The sequence below is a fragment of the Halichoerus grypus genome, chromosome 11 (assembly GCF_964656455.1).
Source record: "Halichoerus grypus chromosome 11, mHalGry1.hap1.1, whole genome shotgun sequence".
In the NCBI taxonomy this organism is placed as follows: Eukaryota; Metazoa; Chordata; class Mammalia; order Carnivora; family Phocidae; genus Halichoerus; species Halichoerus grypus.
The window spans coordinates 64,435,744-64,454,942 of record NC_135722.1 but is presented as its reverse complement, the minus strand read 5'-3'; the positions used below and the strand labels follow the sequence as shown (position 1 = coordinate 64,454,942).

The window sequence follows — 19,199 nt, the reverse complement described above, 5'->3', positions numbered from 1 at the left end:
CTGTTGGTGGGAATGCAAGTTGGTACAGCCACTTTGGAAAACAGTGTGGAGGTGCCTCAAAAATTTAAAAATAGAGCTACCCTATGACCCAGCAATTGCACTCCTGGGTATTTACCCCAAAGACACAGATGCAGTGAAAAGAAGGGCCATATGCACCCCAGTGTTCATAGCAGCAATGTCCGCAATAGCCAAACTGTGGAAAGAGCCGAGATGCCCTTCAACAGATGAATGGATAAAGAAGATGTGGTCCGTATATACAATGGAATATTACTCAGCCATCAGAAAGGATGAACACCCAACTTTTACATCAACATGGATGGGACTGGAGGAGATTATGCTAAGTGAAATAAGTCAAGCAGAGAAAGTCAATTATCATATGGTTTCACTTATTTGTGGAACATAAGGAATAGCATGGAGGACATTAGGAGAAGGAAGGGAAAAATGAGGGGGCAGGGTTTAGAGGGAGAGATGAACCATGAGAGACTATGGACTCTGAGAAACAAACAGGGTTTTAGAGGGGAGGTTGGGGGGGCTGGGTTAGCCCAGTGATGGGTATTAAGGAGGGCACGTACTGCATGGAGCTCTGGGTGTTATACGAAAATAATGGATCGTGGATCACCACATCAAAAACTAATGATGTATGGTGACTAACATAACATAATAAAATTTAAAAAATCAAAATAAAAAAATAAAAAGCTGATTCTGTCTTCTGGCTAGAAGGTGGAGTATAGAAAAAGAACAGTGAAAACAGGAGGCTTTTACAGTAGTCCAGATGCATGATGATCGTGGCTTGGAGCAGGATAATAATCGTAATGATGGTGAAATGGAGGATTTCTTTCAGAATAATTTGTTCAGAATTTCCAGAATTTGTTCATAAATTGGATTTGGGGAGTGAGGTAAAGCAGGATAAGAACTTTTGGGTGTATGGTGGTGCCATTTACTGAGACAGGAAAGACTGCAGGTAGAACATTTTTGGGGCAATTGGCTTTGATTTTGGAAAGTTAAGTATGATAGACCTATGAAACAGTCATGTGGAAATGTCTAAAAGGACGACTTGCTTGTCCTCTCTCACAATGCACAATCAAATTGTTGGCTAGGTTAGAGGTATGCACGAAAAAAGCCAGACACCAATGCCAGTCCCAGATGCCTCAGTCATCAATTTGCAATTTTTTCTAAGAAGTTAATTCAGGGGCTTAAGGGACCATGGTGGGTATTCCTTGGATACCTATACTACATTCTAAGATGTGTCTGAATAGCTGTGGTTGGTAAAGGAAGTAGTTTCCCAGAACAGAGTTATATTTGGCCAAAAAACATTTCCAACTACATTTTCCACTTGGCATGTAGACAGAATATGGCATGGTATGAAGAAATAATACAATCTGGTTTGAAAATGTTTCTTAGGCATAGACATACTAAGGAGAAAAGGGTTTATTTTTCTTCTCCTTCAGATTCTGGTTCATAAATTTATAGTTCTTAGAATTGTGAGGATCTTTAAGAACAGGGGATTTAGCCCCCGATCTCAGACACATAAAGTATTAAGGCAGTCAATTCCTAGAAGAATCATTATTATTCACTCTGTTATTAACACTACTAAATTCAGTAATGATTTATTAATCATTATTCTATTTTTGTAAAAGAGCTTTCTGCCTTTGACAATTAGGCCTTTTCTTCAACCTTCTTACTTTATACATTCAGGTCTTCAAAACTTATTTTCAGCTAAAAAATTAAGTGTAAATAAAATAAATTCAATAGAGATAAAACATTAAAATAATTTATAATCACTAGGATGCTTCCTCATATGTAAAGTGTGCTTTGGGGGTAAAAACCTGCCCTAGGTTAGGTTAATCTCCCTGCCCTAGTGTTTAAATATCTCCCCTGGGATATCATTTTGCTTTTCTTTATTTTTAAAGATTTTATTTATTTATTTATTTGAGAGACAGAGAGAGGGAGTGCACGTGCATATGCGAGTGCGGGGAGGGACAGAGGGAGAAGGAGAGAGAGAATCCCAAGCAGACTACATGCTGCGCCCGGAGCCCAATGCAGGACTCGATCTCATGACCCTGAGATCATGGCCTGAGCAGAAATCAAGAGTTAGATGCCTAACTGACTGAGCCACCCAGGCACCCCTATCATTTTGCTTTTCTAACACAAAGCTGTTAATTTCTGGCCTATCCCATCTATATAAGAAAGACTAGAATTAAAATGGTTTTTGATGTTGCTTTATGCCAGGCCCTTTCAGCTTATCAGATTCTTTTATAATGGCCACCTCATTATATAGACTCATGCCTATAACTGTCCTCTTACTGGTTGATGGGTCTGTTACTTTTTTCGAAGCTCCCCTGAGCTAAGTTCATCTATACTGTGTTCTCCCTTAAGCTATAAATACCCTCCACCCCCACATCTATTCCCAAGGTCACCTCTCCTAACCTTAAAGCAGAAATAACTGTGATACATTGAAACAAAGGAACCAAGGAAGTAGAATTTTTGAAAGCCAAGGAAGTAGTCCCATCCTATAACAAAACTGAAAAATAATCACCATTGTCTACATTCAGACCAATACCACAAACTAAAAATGGGAGGGGCATTAATTTCAATAACAATTTGCTGACAGAGTCTACCGTTTCTTGTCATGAGCTATCTGTCCCATTTCTACATCAAAGGCCTGAAGGTTTTGTTTGCTGGGCCTTTCAAGGTAACATTAGAGCTGTGTTCTGTACAAAAACTAGCTCAACTCAGCTTGTGTTCTCTGAAAGTTAGCTCAACTCAGGTCAATTATTTCTTGCACTTGTACAAGATAACCTGATTCTCATAACTAGGCTTGTTTACCGAGAGACTTTGGAGAATCTCCCTTCTCAGCATCACTATTGCAAAACAAAGGTTGGAGGTACGGACTGTACGTTACTTTTGCCTTAATTCCTTCAGTCAAGATTAAGAGTTGCACCCACCAGAAAAGAATGTTCTCCTTATCGTTTAAATTGCCAACTTCAGAGAAATAATACACCAGATCCCCCTATGTATCATGACCTACTTACTCTTTCTTCTACTTCCTCAACCAGAAGGGGCTCTACGCTTCCTAACAAAATATCTACCTTAACACTAATATAGAAATCAACTATAATCTTTGATTTATTTTATGACCATCTACTCCCTTTGGTCTTCCCCTGGGACATGATTCTTTTTAACAATTTTACATTTCAACTGGAGAATGTAATTTTTAACAATTTTACATAATTTAGAACAATTTTAAAATAAATTTTAATAATTTTTAATAATTTTACATTTCAACTGGAGAATTTAAGGTGGATTTAACTTTTTAATAATACACTATGTATATTCAATAATCTCTTGAAAAGCTTAAGTGCACTTACTAGAATTCTGTTTCCTTCTTTCCCCTTCTCCCTTTTTGTCTTCTCTGAGATGCAGGATTTGGCAATGTGCAGAAGAAAATACATGTTGATTAGGCATTGGCTAGGGAGCCAGGTAGACCCGGCTTTGTGATTTTGGTCTAATTTTTCCGTTTTTCTTTTGATCTAGTTATTCAGCTTTTCAGAGTTTGATCCTGGAAATGGGTATCTTATGGAATGCTATGAGGATCAAAAGAGAGTGGAATGTCTTAAGCCCAGTGCCTGATGGATTAATTATACAAGTAAAGTTTGAATGATTATAAAGTTTGTATGTTCCAAGTTTCTATGGGGTCCTGGAGTTGGATACCAGTTCACAGAAACTACTGTTTCCTGATGTTCCCTGATAATAAGAATTTCTTATGGTACTGGTTACAAATACAATTTCCCTGGTCTCATTCCAGACTTGATGAATCAGAAACTCCAAGCCTTGAGAGCTAAGGAATTGTACTTTTTACAAACATTCCTTGTGATTCATATTATCTGAAAAGTTATAGAAACACTGATATAGACTATCAGTGTCTGTTACGTTCTGTAATGATAAGCAACATTTGAAATAAAATAACATTATTTTAATAATTTGATTTTTTTAATGTGTAGAGCTTCACTATGCTCCAGTTAAATTACACAGCTGAGTATTTTAAGTGAAATTTACATCAAATATTTAAACTTCTAGTCCATCTGTCTTTTTCTCTGTAGGTTCCACAAAACAGTCAAACTTCATTTTCATTAGTGAATAAAAATGATACTGCTTTTGACTTTGACTAATTTTAAGCACTTTTTTTTTTTAAAGATTTTATTTATTTATTTGAGAGAGAGAATGAGATAGAGAGAGCATGAGAGGGGGGAGGGTCAGAGGGAGAAGCAGACTCCCCGCTGAGCAGGGAGCCCGATGCGGGACTCGATCCCGGGACTCCAGGATCATGACCTGAGCCGAAGGCAGTCGCTTAACCAACTGAGCCACCCAGGCGCCTTAATTTTAAGCACTTTAGTAATGTACAGCACTACATAAATGTTTACTACGATATTATTAAATGTTGTAATCATAATGGTCTACACTTACAAGACTTGACTTGTGAGTTAACCAGCTACCTGCATTTTAATATGCTTTTAGTACATCGAAGCTTCATAGAGGCAAAGCTTGAAATATTATGCATAAAAACAGCACAAACATCCCTGCTTGCTTGAACCCAGATTACTTTTTATTCTTTCTTTTTTTTTGGATGGGCCTCTAGCTAAATGCACATTTTAGGTTATGTTTTGCAATGTATTTTTAAGTCTTTGGCATCCAGATATACATTTAATACTTCATTCAAAGACGACATTGTGCATGGTGCCTATCCTCTTCTGGTGTTCTGGTTGTGTGCGGCAGGGGCCCAGAGGAGGGAGAAGATGCGGAGGAAATGGTGAGGGGAGGGTTGGAGAAGTAAGAAGAGCAGCAGCTCTTTCCAAATGAAGAACGATTCTACAAGGAACATTTACCGAGTCCTGAACAGAGCCACTAACTGCTCTGTTGGTTCACTGTTCTCAGTTTTGTCTCTGAGCCCTGTGACCATCTAGGGCCATGGCAGTTGGTGGTGACTGGTAGACACTTTCCTGTTAAAAGGAGCCGGGCTCTTCTTGGTTGCCCTGGGCCACAGCTACCACACAGTGGTTGACACTCTATTTCAGAACTGCCTGCAAGTCTTCTATTTTATGTCTATGCCTACCACATATGAATATAACACAAAAAGTGCTGATGGTTTATTTTGTTCTCATCCACTGGTTAGTTTGAGATGAACATGCTTTAGGGAGGTTAAACCAGACATTAGAGACTATCTAGAATCTAGATTATACCATCATGTATTTGTTTATAAGTTGCTTTCACATGATTCTTTAGTCGTTTCCTATTAAAATTATCTTTTTTCTTTAGCTAGTACCCTTCTACATTTTTTTTTCCTACAACATAGTTCCTAGGATAAAACTGTACATGTGGAAGATCCTCAAATGTTGTTTGGAATGAGTAAATATAAACATATTACTTCATTAGCTGCATTACAGGAGCTGATTGGTGACCATTTCTCTTCATTTGACATACAGTAAGTGAAAATGATGAAAATTTCTATAATTTAAGAAAATGTGACATGCAGTGTTTCTCAAAAGTCTGAAACTACCAGCCATCTGAAAGTCTGAACATGGTCACTAACAATGATCAATTATAGTCCCAATGAGTTGGATTAGGAAAACATAGAACGTATACATAAGAATTTGAAATAAAGGATTTCAGTAACATTTATCTTTATTTTCTGTCTTTTATATCAAGTACATCTATTCTATATAACTGTCATGAATCTGTTTATATTTTCTTTGGAATTATTCTTTCTTTTCCACTGTTTACGTTTTGATATGTAGTCTTCCAAACTTGCTGTTTACACACCTTTTTTTCCATAAAAATATGTGTATACTTACTTTCTATTGTAATAAACACACTATCCCTTTTTATAAAGATGCTCATTGTTGATTGAATGGATGACTGTTGAGGGCAAGGGATAGAGATGGCGGCAACATCCACAGGGAGATGACATTTGATCAGGAACTTGGAATTATTCTTCAGTTTCATAAATAAGATGTTTTTGCTTTTCACTTTGATTTAAATCTGTTTTGGGGTACAGACTCTATCTTTACATCGGAGTTTGTCAGACTTCAGAATACTTCATAATTATCTGAGAGCTTGTTTAAAAAATGTAACCCTCTGCCCCCAGTCTCACCCTTAGAAATTCTGATTTAATAGGTAACCAGGCATTTGTTAGTTTTAACCCCACTTCTCATTTTCATCCTAATTTCCCTTTAGAAGAATCTCCCTTTGTGTACAGTTTTAGGGAGTGTCACCTGGGCCTGGGCCCGAGGCACGATCATTTGGAGACTCTATTTCAGAAATTTCAGTCGAGAGCAGTAAGACAACAACAAAGTTAGAACTGGAAATCGTAACAGAGTCAGTGTGAGGACCACATTGTTCCTGTGTTATGATTTTTGTTGTGGTTCCTCTGAAGCTCCCTCAGTTCCAATTTCTGGTCAATTATGTGAATCCCTGACATCCTTCCAGGCAGTTCCTTCTTTGTCGAAGGGAGCACCAGCTGGTTTTTGTTGCCTGCTACGGGGAACTAAACCAATAAAGAAAATCTATATTAGCGGGTTCTAGCAACTTACATTTTTAGCAATTTCTCCAGATGATTCTGTTGCAGGCAGGTCCTCAAACTACATGTTGAGAAACACCGTTCTATTTTTTTAGTATTCTACATAGTTCCTCATATCGTGGTATTCATGTAGAAGGTACTCAGTAAATGCGTCTTAGATGAATGAATGGATAAATGGATGGATAGATGATGGATTCTTTGTAAAGATGCCTGACCTCAAGTCTACTAGTGTTAGACTTTTCTCAAATAAATGTAGGTTGATTGATGTTGTTCCCTAAAGTTTTCTCTTTCAGCATATGTGCTGATTTTACTTTGCTGTAGTTGAAAACCACAAAGCAGTTTAGAAAAGACAATGAGCGGGAATGCAAAAAATTTCATGTTAGAATCTTACTAAGAATGAAGAAATGAGATTTTGTAAGGTATGGCCATAGTTTTTTGTTTGTTTCTGTTTTTGTTGTTCTTTCTGGATGATGGCATAGATCTTTGAAATCTTATATATTTCTTCAGTATTTTATATGCTAAAGAAAAATAATAAGCGCATGAAGACAGCTAACTAAAATCTCCCTTTCGGGGCGCCTGGGTGGCTCAGTCATTAAGCGTCTGCCTTCGGCTCAGGTCATGATCCCAGGGTCCTGGGATCGAGCCCCGCATCGGGCTCCCTGCTCCGCGGGAAGCCTGCTTCTCCCTCTCCCGTTCCCCCTGCTTGTATTTCCTCTCTCGCTGTGTCTCTCTCTGTCAAATAAATAAATAAAAAAAAATCTTTAAAAAAAAAAATAAAATAAAATAAAATCTCCCTTTCTTGCTTAAGTAGGTTGAAAAGTATGCTAGCAGCTAATGGAATTTTTCATGACTTTGACCTTCATGGCAACTTCTTCAAAAGTTGGAGTAAATACCATGCTACGTATGCTTAGTTTGCAGGACTTTTCCTCAGTTAATACTCAGTTAATACTCAGTACTCAGTACTCAGCTAATGTTTACTTAATGAAGCTTGAATGAATTCTTAAACTTGGGCAGCTCACAGTCTTTCTGGATTTCACATCTGTCATTTGTAAAATAGACTGGTTATTCTCTAACATTATTTCCAGGTCGGACATTCTGTGATTATATGATCTGTGTATACTGAAGCCAACCTCCATATCTCACTTGTTTGGGGGCATTGAGAAACGGCATTGCATTAGTTGCTTTGTTACAAGTGGCTTCTTCATCTCTGAGTCATTCTTACTGAAAACAGTGTCAAAGAGACTGCAGCGTTGCTGTATATTTAGCGGTGAACAAATTGGAGAATTGCCCATTCAGTATTTACTTTTATAGTTTCGGCAGAGTTCTCTGCTCCATGAGCACTGTTGAGATATTTCACGTAGCTTCTTAAAGACATCTTCCAACTCAAGGAGTTTGGTACTCACATGATTAGACTGACTTGGCTGCATTTCAACAAATTTGTTGGTCAGCTAACAAGAGTTCAGATGTCTGGGCATCTGTCCATCCATACCATCCTCCAGCTTTGCTCTACTCCTTTACGGTAGAGTGACTTTTGCTTGAAGAATCATAAAACATAGGTCTGGGATCATAACATCAATATTACAGAAGGTTAGAATGGGAGGATCTAAGGCTTGTTGTAAGGGACCTCAGGGGCTGCCTGAATGGGATAGAGTGTGTGTGTTTTGGTGGATGTCTAATTAGGCAGGACTCTGAATTCTCATTCCAGCTTCAACCATCTCAACTAAGAGCAACCTTGCTTTTGTTCATTTTACATGCTGATCTTCTGAATAAGTTTATTTAAAAAAATATTCTCCTGCTAAATAACATTTTGACCTATCAATCTAGTCCAACCTCTCATTTACAGATAAAGAGTCTCAAGAGGACAAGGGATTTGCTCTTGAGAGAGGCCACTAGAAGATCTAGATTGGCTCTTAATTTAAAAAAAAATTTTCAGTAGAAGAAATATCATAAGTAGAAGGCATAGGTAGAAAAACATGCAGTAGGAGAATGCTTAATTTTTATAGTTTACAAAACACTAATACATATATGTCATTTGATTTTCACAACAGACTTGGAGGCAAGTAGTACAGGTATTATGAACCCTAATTTACAGATGAGGAAATCGACACTGGGGAAGGTCAAGTGGCATGCACAAGCCCATAAGTGTGAGAGCCTGGCCTACAGCTCAAGTCTTCTGACCTTGAACTCAGTACTTATACCACCTCAGTATTACACCACCATGCAGACTAAAGAATTACACCACCATACAGACTGAAGAAAGACACATGACAAATAAATGTGTCAACATATCTTAGAGACAGGAATCGGTAGTGGGTAGAGGACTCACGCAGTCTGGTGCCTGAGGATATGATTTGGCAATTGTGTGCATTTCCCCAAAGTCGTCCTATGCTGTCATTGCTCACAGTCTGAATCATGCACATTGTTCCCATTGGGGGATCATCTGAGCATACTTTTCCATGTGTTATTTTAGTAACATCAATTTGCTAATTATGAAGACAAAATTATCTTATTAGATCATAAGGAAACCTGCCTTTTGGTTTTGTCAAGCCTTTGTTCCCGCTGGTTAAAAATCTTTTGGTATTCCATAAGAACTGACCTAGCCAAAAGTTTAATGTGCACCTAGATAAATTTTCTTCTGTGTTAAAGTCTGATTTTTTCTTTCATTTTCTTTTCTCCTCCCATCCTCTACTCTTACCTCACTAATAATTATTCACTATTGAAAATGTAAAGTATCTTTTCAAGGGTAAAAGGAAAACTTAAAAGGAAATGAATTTAAACCTTATAACATAGGACTCAATATATAACAATAGATTGAAATATGTTAGAGATTAGACTATAAAAATGAGGGAAGATTAAAAAAAAACCTAGGCTTTCTGGGAAAACAGCTATGCAGTACTTTTCAGTGTAATAGATAAAGCAGTTTGAAGTTTGAGGTTAAAAGTCACATTTGGCTACTTTACCTTTCTTGGTACTCTAGGAAAAGGTTTTAGGGCCCTTAAAGGTATATAATTAATGAACTGTATAAAGTGCAGGAAAATCATTTAAACCAATTTCACAGAACAAAACCCAGTGTATTTAATTAGGCCATCTTGGAGAATATAGGCATATTATCTGAGAAACTGCTACTGTATTCACATGCTAGGGTTAATTAACAAGTTCCCTTTTCTTATAGAAGTTGTTTAGGTGCCTTTGGCTTCGACAGGTCAGATGGAAATAGGATCATATTTGGTGTTGGGAGTAGAAAAAGAAGATGAGCATGGAGATAAGGTCAGATCCTTCTCTTTACTTTGCCCAAGAGAGAACAACCTATGAGGACTTTAATAGATCCCCTCTGTTGGGATGAGGTAGAAGTGAGAAAGACAGAAAGCTACAATTAACAGTGGCTTAAATGAGATATAAATTCATTTCTGTCTTTCATAAGTGAAATCTGGAAGTAAACAGTCCAGGGTTGGTAAGGCAGATTTATAATCATCAAGGACACAGACTCTTTACCTTGTTACTCTCCTACCCTCAGTATGTGGCTTCTACCTAGTGGCCCAGAATTACTGCTGGAGCTTCAGCCATCACATTTGATTTTCAGCCCAAATGAAGTAGATAGAGATGAAGAAGGCTGCAAGATCTCCCCTTAAGGAGATCTCAAAGGACAATCCTGCTAACATCTCACCAGACAGAATTTAATCACATGGACATAAGCAACCGCAAGGGAAGGTTTTTTGTTTTCAGGGTGGCTATAAACTGAGCTAATATCAAGGTTCCTTCACCAAGCAAGGATGAGGGAATGGATATTTGGGATTGTGTCTGATACAAGTCTTCTTTCTCTACCACGACTGCCAACCACTTGGGCTTAGGTTATATGAGTTTGCCTAAAATCGCCTTATCTTCCCAATCTGGACTAAAGTATAAATAAATAGCTGATGCTTCTCGTCTGGTACAAGAGAGGTGAACTTGATGGAGTTCATATTTTCTCCCTACAATTTGCTGGGAAATGCATCTTAAAATGTGGTTCAGTACTAGATGCAGGTTGCTCCTTGTGGAACCCCAAAAGAACTGAAACTCAGGATAAAACTCTATAGCATCACCATCATATCCCTAAATATACAACCTAAATTTAAATGTTATTGAAAATGGTAGATGGGCCAAATAACCATATTCCAGGCTGGTATGAACCTGTGTGTCCCATGAGAATTTTCTGAGAAAAAAAGCCCCATGCAGTTAAAATCTAAACAAGGAAAACATCTTCAAACATTCCGTAATTTGTTTTCTGGCAAGGACCATGGGAATAATAATGGAAGCCAGATAAATTTGAATAAACTGAGTCTTCATTTCAAAAAGATTCATGGAAGAGTCAACCAGATGCCATGGTTAAAAATGTCAAAATAAGATATAAGGGTATTGAGATGACTAAACTTTCAAAAATATTAGTTAATCATATAAAATTTTGTTACATGAAGTAGAGGGAGTACTGTAGTTGTCTCAGTGAATCTATTTTACAGTTAATTAACAAGATATTATATTAACTTCCCTAGCCTGTTTTTGGCCCCAGATTAATCATTATTGGTTTGACAAACATTTATTGAATGTTTACAATGTTCCAGGCATTATGCTGAGCTCAATAAAACAACCTGTGTCCTTAAAGAGCTCAAAGTTTGGTGGTGGCAAGTTATTTGTAATTTTCATCCTTACCAATAACAGTACCATTGTACTCTATGATCTTAGAATTAAGAATTTGGGATTAAGAGACATGGTTGGTCCACCAAGAACAAAATGAAAAGAGCTTAGGTTTAGCACTCAGAAAACATCCATTTGAAGTTCAGTCCCGTCACTTATTACCTGTGCCCTTGAGCAGATCACTTAATCTTTCTTAATTTCAGTTTCTTCCTCTGAAAATGGAGGATGTCTCAGGATTGTTCTGAAGATTAAATGATATAATGTAAATGCTGTGCTTGGCCATAAAAGGCACTCAAAGCTGGTTGTAATTATTATAATTATTATTAATTATTACACTGTTTCCAAGAGTGAATTGGTTCTACAAAATGCTTTGAAGGATGCACATAATTTTATATATAAAGATATATATATCTTTGTCTAGCCAACATATGCACACATTTAAGAGTAATATGAGTTGTTTTACATTGCAAAATATCTTTTATATTTACTTTACATTTTTAAAAAAAGAGCTTATTTATTTATTTGAGAGAGAGAGTGCGTGAGAAATAGAGCACAAGTGGGGAGAGGGGCAGAGGGAGAGGGACATGCAGACTCCCTGCTGAGTGGGGAGCCTGATGCGGGGTTCGATCCCAGGACCCTGAGATCATGACCTGAGCCCAAGAGAGATGCTTAACCGACTGAGCCACCCAGGTGCCCCTACTTTACATTTTTTTGATGGAAAATATATTCACTATATATTCTCTCACCTGTATATTCACTCACTTTACTCAGTGAGATGGGTGTTTTTTAAACCAAGGCATAGAAAGGTTACATAACTTGCCCAAGGTGACTTACAACTAAGTAGCAAAGTTGGGATGTGAATCTAGTCACTGTCTCCAGAGTCTGTATACTGTGTCACTAAAAATAACTTAATTCTTTAACCCATGAATCCTATATGGGACTAGAAAGAACTTTCTGACATTTAGTGATTGACTTTTGGCACAGTAGTACAACCAACCCTGCCACCCAGGCAAGATGGCCCTGCCTTAAGCCCCGTGTTTTAGAAGGCCCCACAAATCAGAAACACATAGCATATGGGCACCTCTGGCACTTGAGATCTGGTGCTTAGCACTGGCACATGTGTCCTTAAACATCCAGTTTCATGCTTAACCGCATTCAGGCCTCAGGGAAATGCTTCTTTACATCTCTTGTCCTATGTCCTTGAGTGAAAAAGCAACTGTGTCTAAATGCTATGAAGTCTTATGGATTGTACTGCCACCAAATTTGGAGATGAACACCAGCTATTTGGGTGGATTTGAATAGCAGAAGCAGCTAGAGAGGAGAAAAGAATAATTTTTCATTTCCTTCCTTTTAGAGAGCATGAGTGCAAGAGATTTTTACATAGTGCAGTATCATTTTTCATTGCATCCAGCATCCATTTTCTTGCTTTTCTTCATATTTTGTGTTTCCAGAAGTACTCATGAGTTAGTACATTATTTGCAGTAATTAAACGTGATTGCTTAGGGACATTCTGCAATATAAAATATTTCATATTGCTCTTGAATGTGTGCATATGTAGGCTAGACATAATATACATGAAGCATGATATCAATTCTTCCCATTGGCCACTAGACAGTCAATGCAAGAATCAAGAATAGTTTTTTTTTTTTTTCTTTTTAAAGATTTTTTATTTATTTATCTGAGAGAGAGAATGGGAGACAGAGAGCATGAGAGGGGTAGGATCAGAGGGAGAAGCAGACTCCCTGCTGAGCAGGGAGTCCAATGCGGGACTCGATCCCGGGACTCCAGGATCATGACCTGAGCCGAAGGCAGTTGCTTAACCAACTGAGCCACCCAGGCGCCCCAGAATCAAGAATAGTTTTAATTTTATTAAAATATTTAAATAGAGGAGTGCCTGGGTGGCTCAGTCAGTTAAGCATCCGATTCTTGATTTCAGCTCAGGTAATGATCTCAGGGTTGTGAGACTGAGCCCTGCGTCAAGTTCTGTGCTCAGCGTGGAGTCGGCTTGAGATTCTCTCTCTCCTCCTCTCCCTCTGCCCCTTCCCCTCTGTTTACATTCTCTCTAAAATAAATAAATAAAATATTTAAGAAAATTTAAATAGATGAAAGTAAATTTTAAATTTTTTCTATAATTTTGAGTTAAAATTTTGATATTCAATAATTATTTATTTTTTCCTTTTCAATTTTAAGAATTGAATTTAAGAATTCAATTTTGAACTCTTTAGAGAAGTCTCTCTTTTTTTTTTTAAGATTTTATTTATTTATTTGACAGAGAGAGAGAGAGAGAGAGCACAAGTAGGCAGAGAGGCAGGCAGAGGGAGAGGGAGAAGCAGACTCTCCACTGAGCAGGGAGCCCAGCGCGGGGCTCAATCCCAGGACCCTGGGATCATGACCTGAGCCGAAGGCAGCCGCTTAACTGACTGAGCCACCCAGGCACCCCGAGAAGTCATTTTTAAACATATAAAATAATTTTATTCCAGTTTTATTGAGATATAATTGGTATATAACATTGCCTATGTTTAAGGTATACAACATAATGGTTTGATATATGTACATACTGTGAAATGATTACCACAATGAATTTAGTTAGCATCCATTACCTCACATAGTTACAAATTTATTTTTCTTGTGATAAAAACTTTTAAGATCTACTCTCTTAGTAACTTTCAAAATATACAATACAGTATTATTAACTATAGTCACCATGCTGTATATGATATCCCCAGAACTTACGTATCTTACAACTAGAAGTTTGTACTTCTGACCACCTTCACCCAAAAATAATTGTAATTTTTTAGTTCCTTATATTTTCTTTCATTTTTTGGTGGAAAATATATTCACAATTTGAATACTTTGAATGTAATTACATTTGTTTTTTAATCTTTTAGAGCATTAAGAATGAGTACAAGTTAAGGCCAAGGCAGAAATAGAAAATATGAAAGTGAAATTCAGAAAAGAAAAAAATATCTGTCAAGGTAGAAGGATAGGATGTACTTTTTCACCAAAAGTTTGAGAGCTTGATATGTAACTTTTTTTTTTTTTTAAGATTTTATTTATTTATTTGACAGAGAGAGAGATAGCGAGAGCAGGAACACAAGCAGGGGGAGTGGGAGAGGGAGAAGCAGCTTCCCACCAAGCTCTCCCACTCCCCCTGCTTGTGTTCCCTCTCTCGCTGTGTCTCTCTCTGTCAAATAAATAAATAAAATCTTTAAAAAAAAAAGAGAGAGAGAGCACAAGCAGGGAGAGTGGCAGGCAGAGGGAGAAGCAGGCTCCCCGCTGAGCAGGGAGCCCAACATGGAACTCAATTCCAGGACCCGAGCTGAAGGCAGACGCTCTACTTACTGAGCCACCCAGGCGCCCCGATGTAGAGACTTTAAAACAACATCTCACGCAGTTTCTGTGCGTCAGGAATTCGGGAACAGATTAGCTGGGTAGTTCTGGCTCAGGGTCTCTCCTGAGGTTGCAATCAAGATGTTGGTCAGGGCTTCTGAAGGCTTGGCTGTGGTGCCAGACAGAGGATCTGCTTCCAAGATGGCCCACTCACAAGGCTGGCAAGTTAATGCAGGCTGGTGGCAAAAGGCCTAAGTTCTTTGCCACGTGGACCTCTCTATTGGAATTTGAGTGTTTTCATAACATGGTGGCTGACTTCTGCCAGTGTGAGAGAGCCAAGAGAGAGTAAAGTGGAAGCTTCAATATTTTTATGATTTAGCCTGAGAAGTCACACACCATCATTTCCCCAATAGTCTATTGGTTATACAGGTCATTCTTATTCATTGTGAAAGGGGATTATACAAGGGCACAAAAACCAGGAGGTGAGGATCACTGAAGTCCATCTTGGAAGCTGGCTATCACAGGTCACAAATTTTTCAAGGTATATAGGGAGCCAGAATATTTTCTACACAGTTACCTGAACCATGTATATTTGAAGCCATAACACTTAACTATATAAAATGCTCTTCACAGTGATGAACTTGAGTTATTACAAGTTATTAAAATATTCAGTTCAGTTTACTTTCATATTTTAGGCTGAGCCATATGAAATTTGCTGTTTTTGTGAGTAAGTAATTATCCAGTATCAGCCATTTTCTGGTTTCAACCTACTACTTATAAAGCTGGAACTATGAGGTAAAATACCTTAGATCAATTTTTAAGAAATTATAAATAAAAACCACTTTTCTTTCACATCATTAGTTAATCATAAGTTTCAATGAACTAGAATAAACTATTCTTCAAGCACTCTGGTTATTTGAAATGTTACGATAGCTGTGATGTTCCCATAAAGTTTTTGAGAACCAAAGGATCTGTGAGGGCAATGTATCAGTGTTATTTTATGAAAGTAATTTAACATCCCTGGGACCAATTTTCCTCATCCATAAATGAAAGAATTTGATTAGATGTCATCTAAGCAGACTTACTGTGCAAAATTTTTTAACATGTCTTTATATGCTGTGTATGAGCCACTAGCAGTTTCTTTCTTCAACTCATGGTAAGAAATACTGCATATTTAATTGAGTTGTAGAAAAATGTCTTTAACCAAATATGCTTAGTCATTAGCATATAGTATTTATGTTAAACTCAAGGTCCATCATGTTTTTGAGTCATCCAGAGAGTCTTCCTCTCTCCTTTGTTTTCTAGAAAGCATAGACTGCCCTTCAGTAAATCAATTTTCTTAATTTGACTTGCTATATTTGACAACATTTTTTGGGTTCACATATTTTTTCTTGTGCCAAGTACTGCATTTTTCATTTCCCACAGAATCAGGACAAACTGTACATCCCCTGCTGTGTCCAGGGCAGGTCTGGCTAAATGTCAACTATGTTAATTGGTATAGAGAAAACAGCAGCCCTATTTTTATCTGATTAAAAATCCCCACAAACATTCTCCTCTAAAATAAAGCTATGTCAGTACAAAGTGATTTAATTATAATATAAAGTTTGGCAGATGTGTCCCTCCTGCCTTCATTTTACTGTAGCATGCAGAAATGCAACTGGTTCTTGGAGTCTTTCAGTATCTAAGATTTTAATCCTACTTTTGGAGGTTTAGAATTTGGTACTCAAAACTTTCTCTGGACTGCCAATTGGAATAAAATATCTTTGCTTTAAAGTGAGATTTTTAAACAGAAGATATAGAACACTCTATAAAACCTTATTTAAAAGGTAGTTTGAAATATTTTATTCTACTTTTGAAAAGTCTCCATGTTAACTATTGCCCCAGGATGAGCAGATTATGTAATATAATTGCTTTAGTTAATTGGGGTGTGGGAGGTGTGGGTGTAAAAGAATAAAAGGTAATGAACTTTGATAAATTTATATGAGCAATAACAAGGTATCTGTGAAAACTTAATTTTATCAGAGAGTGACTATATCTTCAGTGCTCTTTCAAAATTGTATGCTGCCTCTTTAATGTTAGAATTCCCCAGGATTCTGTCTCAGTCTTGGGAGCTTACTCCCAGGTTAACTTCATATACTCCATGATTTGTCAACTACTTAAACACTCATATTATTTGGATCTGTACCTCTAGCTTATCGAAAGCCATATTAATATCCTTTGGTATACTGGATAGCTCCATTTGGGTGTCTCCTGAGCACCCCAAAGCAGTATGTCCAGTCTTCTGGTTTCTTGTCCCATAGCACCACTCCAATGTAACAACAAGTAGAAACCTGGGCAAACTGAAAAATCAACTCTTTTTAGATCTGTCTGAAAAGTGAGGTTACAGGACAAATCATTGCTCCCCCCCCACAAACTGGCGAGACAGACAGGTGAACACAGAGAATCACAACTTACAAGGGCACAACCCACAAGCAGAAACCATCACAGGAACCAGTCCCAGGGTGTGGAAACCTAAACTGTAATTGACAAATTGCTGGAGGCTCAATGTGGACAAGGTATGGGGAGGTTCCCACACTTTTGTTAGTTCTATCTATGGGAGCACTACCATGACATCTTAGTGAATACCAGAGAAAATTCCCTTGGTGTTTCTAGCAAGAGGAGGGGAAAGGAACCCTTTCAATATATGCCAGAGCATTCTGTTCTTCTTAACAAGGACTACCCTCAGGAGAAACTACTTTACCAGAGTCTAATCTGCTGCAATTTTATCAGAGGCTAAACTACCTGGGAGAAAAAAAAAGACAACTCAGCCCCCTCTGTCTACCCTGTCCCACCTAAGCAAGAAAAACAACAACAACCCCTCCCCCAAAAAAACAAAACTAAGAAGCAACCTACTGAATGGAAAAAGATATTTGCAAATGATATATCTGATAAGGGATTAAAATCTAATATATAAAGAATTTATGCAATTTAACACCAAAAAAAACCAAATAATCTGATTAAAAAATGGGCAGAGGACCTGAAAAGTCATTTTTCCAAAGAAGACATACATACAGATGGCTAGACACATGAAAAGATGCTCGATATTACTAATCATCAGGGAAATACAAATCAAAACCACAAGATATCATTTGCAGTGAATGGCTAGTCAGAATGGCTAGTATAAAAAAGACAAGAATAACAAGGGTTAGTAAGGATGTAGAGAAAAGGGAACCCTTGTGCACTGTTGGTGGGAATGCAAACTGGTGCAGCCACTGTGGGAGACAGAATGGAGGTTCCTCAAAAAATTAAAAATAGAAATACCACACAATCCAATAATTTCAATACTGGGTAAAAAGTGAATATACTAATTCGAAAAAATATATGCACTCCTAAGTTTACTGCAGCATCATTTATAATAGCCAAGATATTGAAACAACCAAAGTGTCCATCGACAGATGAATAAAGAAGACATGGTATATATACACAATAAAATATTAGTCAGCCATAAAAAAGAATGAAATCATGCCATTTGTGATGACATGGCTGGACCTAGAGGGCATTACGCCAAGTGGAATAAGTCAGACGGAGAAAGACAAATACCATATGATTTCACTTACATGTGGAATCTAAAAAACAAAACAAATGAACAAACAAACAAAAGAAAAAGACCCTCTCTAAATACAGAGAACAAACTGGTGGCTGCCAGAGGGCAGGAGGTGGGGGGATGGGCAAGATGGGTGAAGGGGAATGGGAGGTACAGGATTTCCAGTTATGGGATGTATAAGTCACAGGGATGAAAGGTACAGCATAGGGAATATAGTCAAAGGTAATGTAATAGCATGGTATGGTGACAGATGGTAGGATGGTAGCTACAACTTGTGGCGGGCATAGCATTAAAATAGAGTTGTAGAAGCACTATGTTGTACATATAGTACATAGTAACTAATGTAACATTATGTGCTAACTACACTTCAATAAAATACAACAACAACAACAACTGAAAAGCACTGGTAAATTTCACAATCCATGGGCACAAGCTCACCCAAAGACAGACTGAAACATGGCACTACTGAAAACCTATTAATCATAAAAATCTGGATTTGTTGAAGTTGCTGATAAGGGGAAGCATCCCAGTAACACAGTCTCAGTAATGTCTCAAAATGGGGTAGTTAGGGAAAGATACTTATAGGATTTGGGAGGGGACTGGTATTAATCATAGGGTGCCTTTATATTGGATGTTATTAGCATGGGCAAGGATTTCATAAGAATTTGTAAACTAAGTGAATTACTAGAATATAGGAGTCTGCGCAGAGTTACAGTTAAATAGTTTGTGGTCTTGTAACATATGAGTCTAAAGCTCCTGTTAAAACAGTAAGAGTTTGAATTGTTTGTGTTGCGTATCAATAGTACAGTTGATCATTTTACTTTTTGCTTCATTTCTCAGTATCCCCCCCCCCCCCAGTCTTTTGGTCATTCTTTAGCCTATGCTGGAAGAAAGAATATTATTTTTCTGGGAACATAATCAATTCAGATCTGCATGGCTATTGAATAAGTTGCAGTTATGTATTGACATTTTCATGGTAGTCTTATTAACCTCTATAAGTATCAGGCCTTCTTGTTCTTTTTTGTTGGATAATCATTTGTAAAT

General features: G+C 37.5%; 2 long non-coding RNA genes across 7 annotated transcripts in view; both read right to left on the bottom strand.

The window, feature by feature from the left end:
• LOC118529351 (uncharacterized) overlaps nt 1–14,922 on the bottom strand; it is a 100,435-nt gene extending 85,513 nt beyond the window's left edge. For 4 of the 6 annotated variants that reach the window (XR_013442509.1, XR_013442507.1, XR_013442508.1 and 1 more), the window contains exon 1: nt 14,585–14,922. This is a non-coding gene — a long non-coding RNA (uncharacterized LOC118529351). The remainder of the gene's footprint in view (nt 1–14,584) is intronic. The other 2 variants (XR_013442506.1, XR_013442505.1) reach the window with 2 other exon arrangements.
• LOC144379533 (uncharacterized) lies at nt 5,683–8,336 on the bottom strand. Its single transcript, XR_013442691.1, has 2 exons — nt 7,978–8,336; nt 5,683–6,541 (listed from the first exon to the last, which is right to left on the bottom strand). It is a non-coding gene; the product is annotated as an uncharacterized LOC144379533 (long non-coding RNA).
• Nucleotides 14,923–19,199: the final 4,277 nt, after the last annotated feature.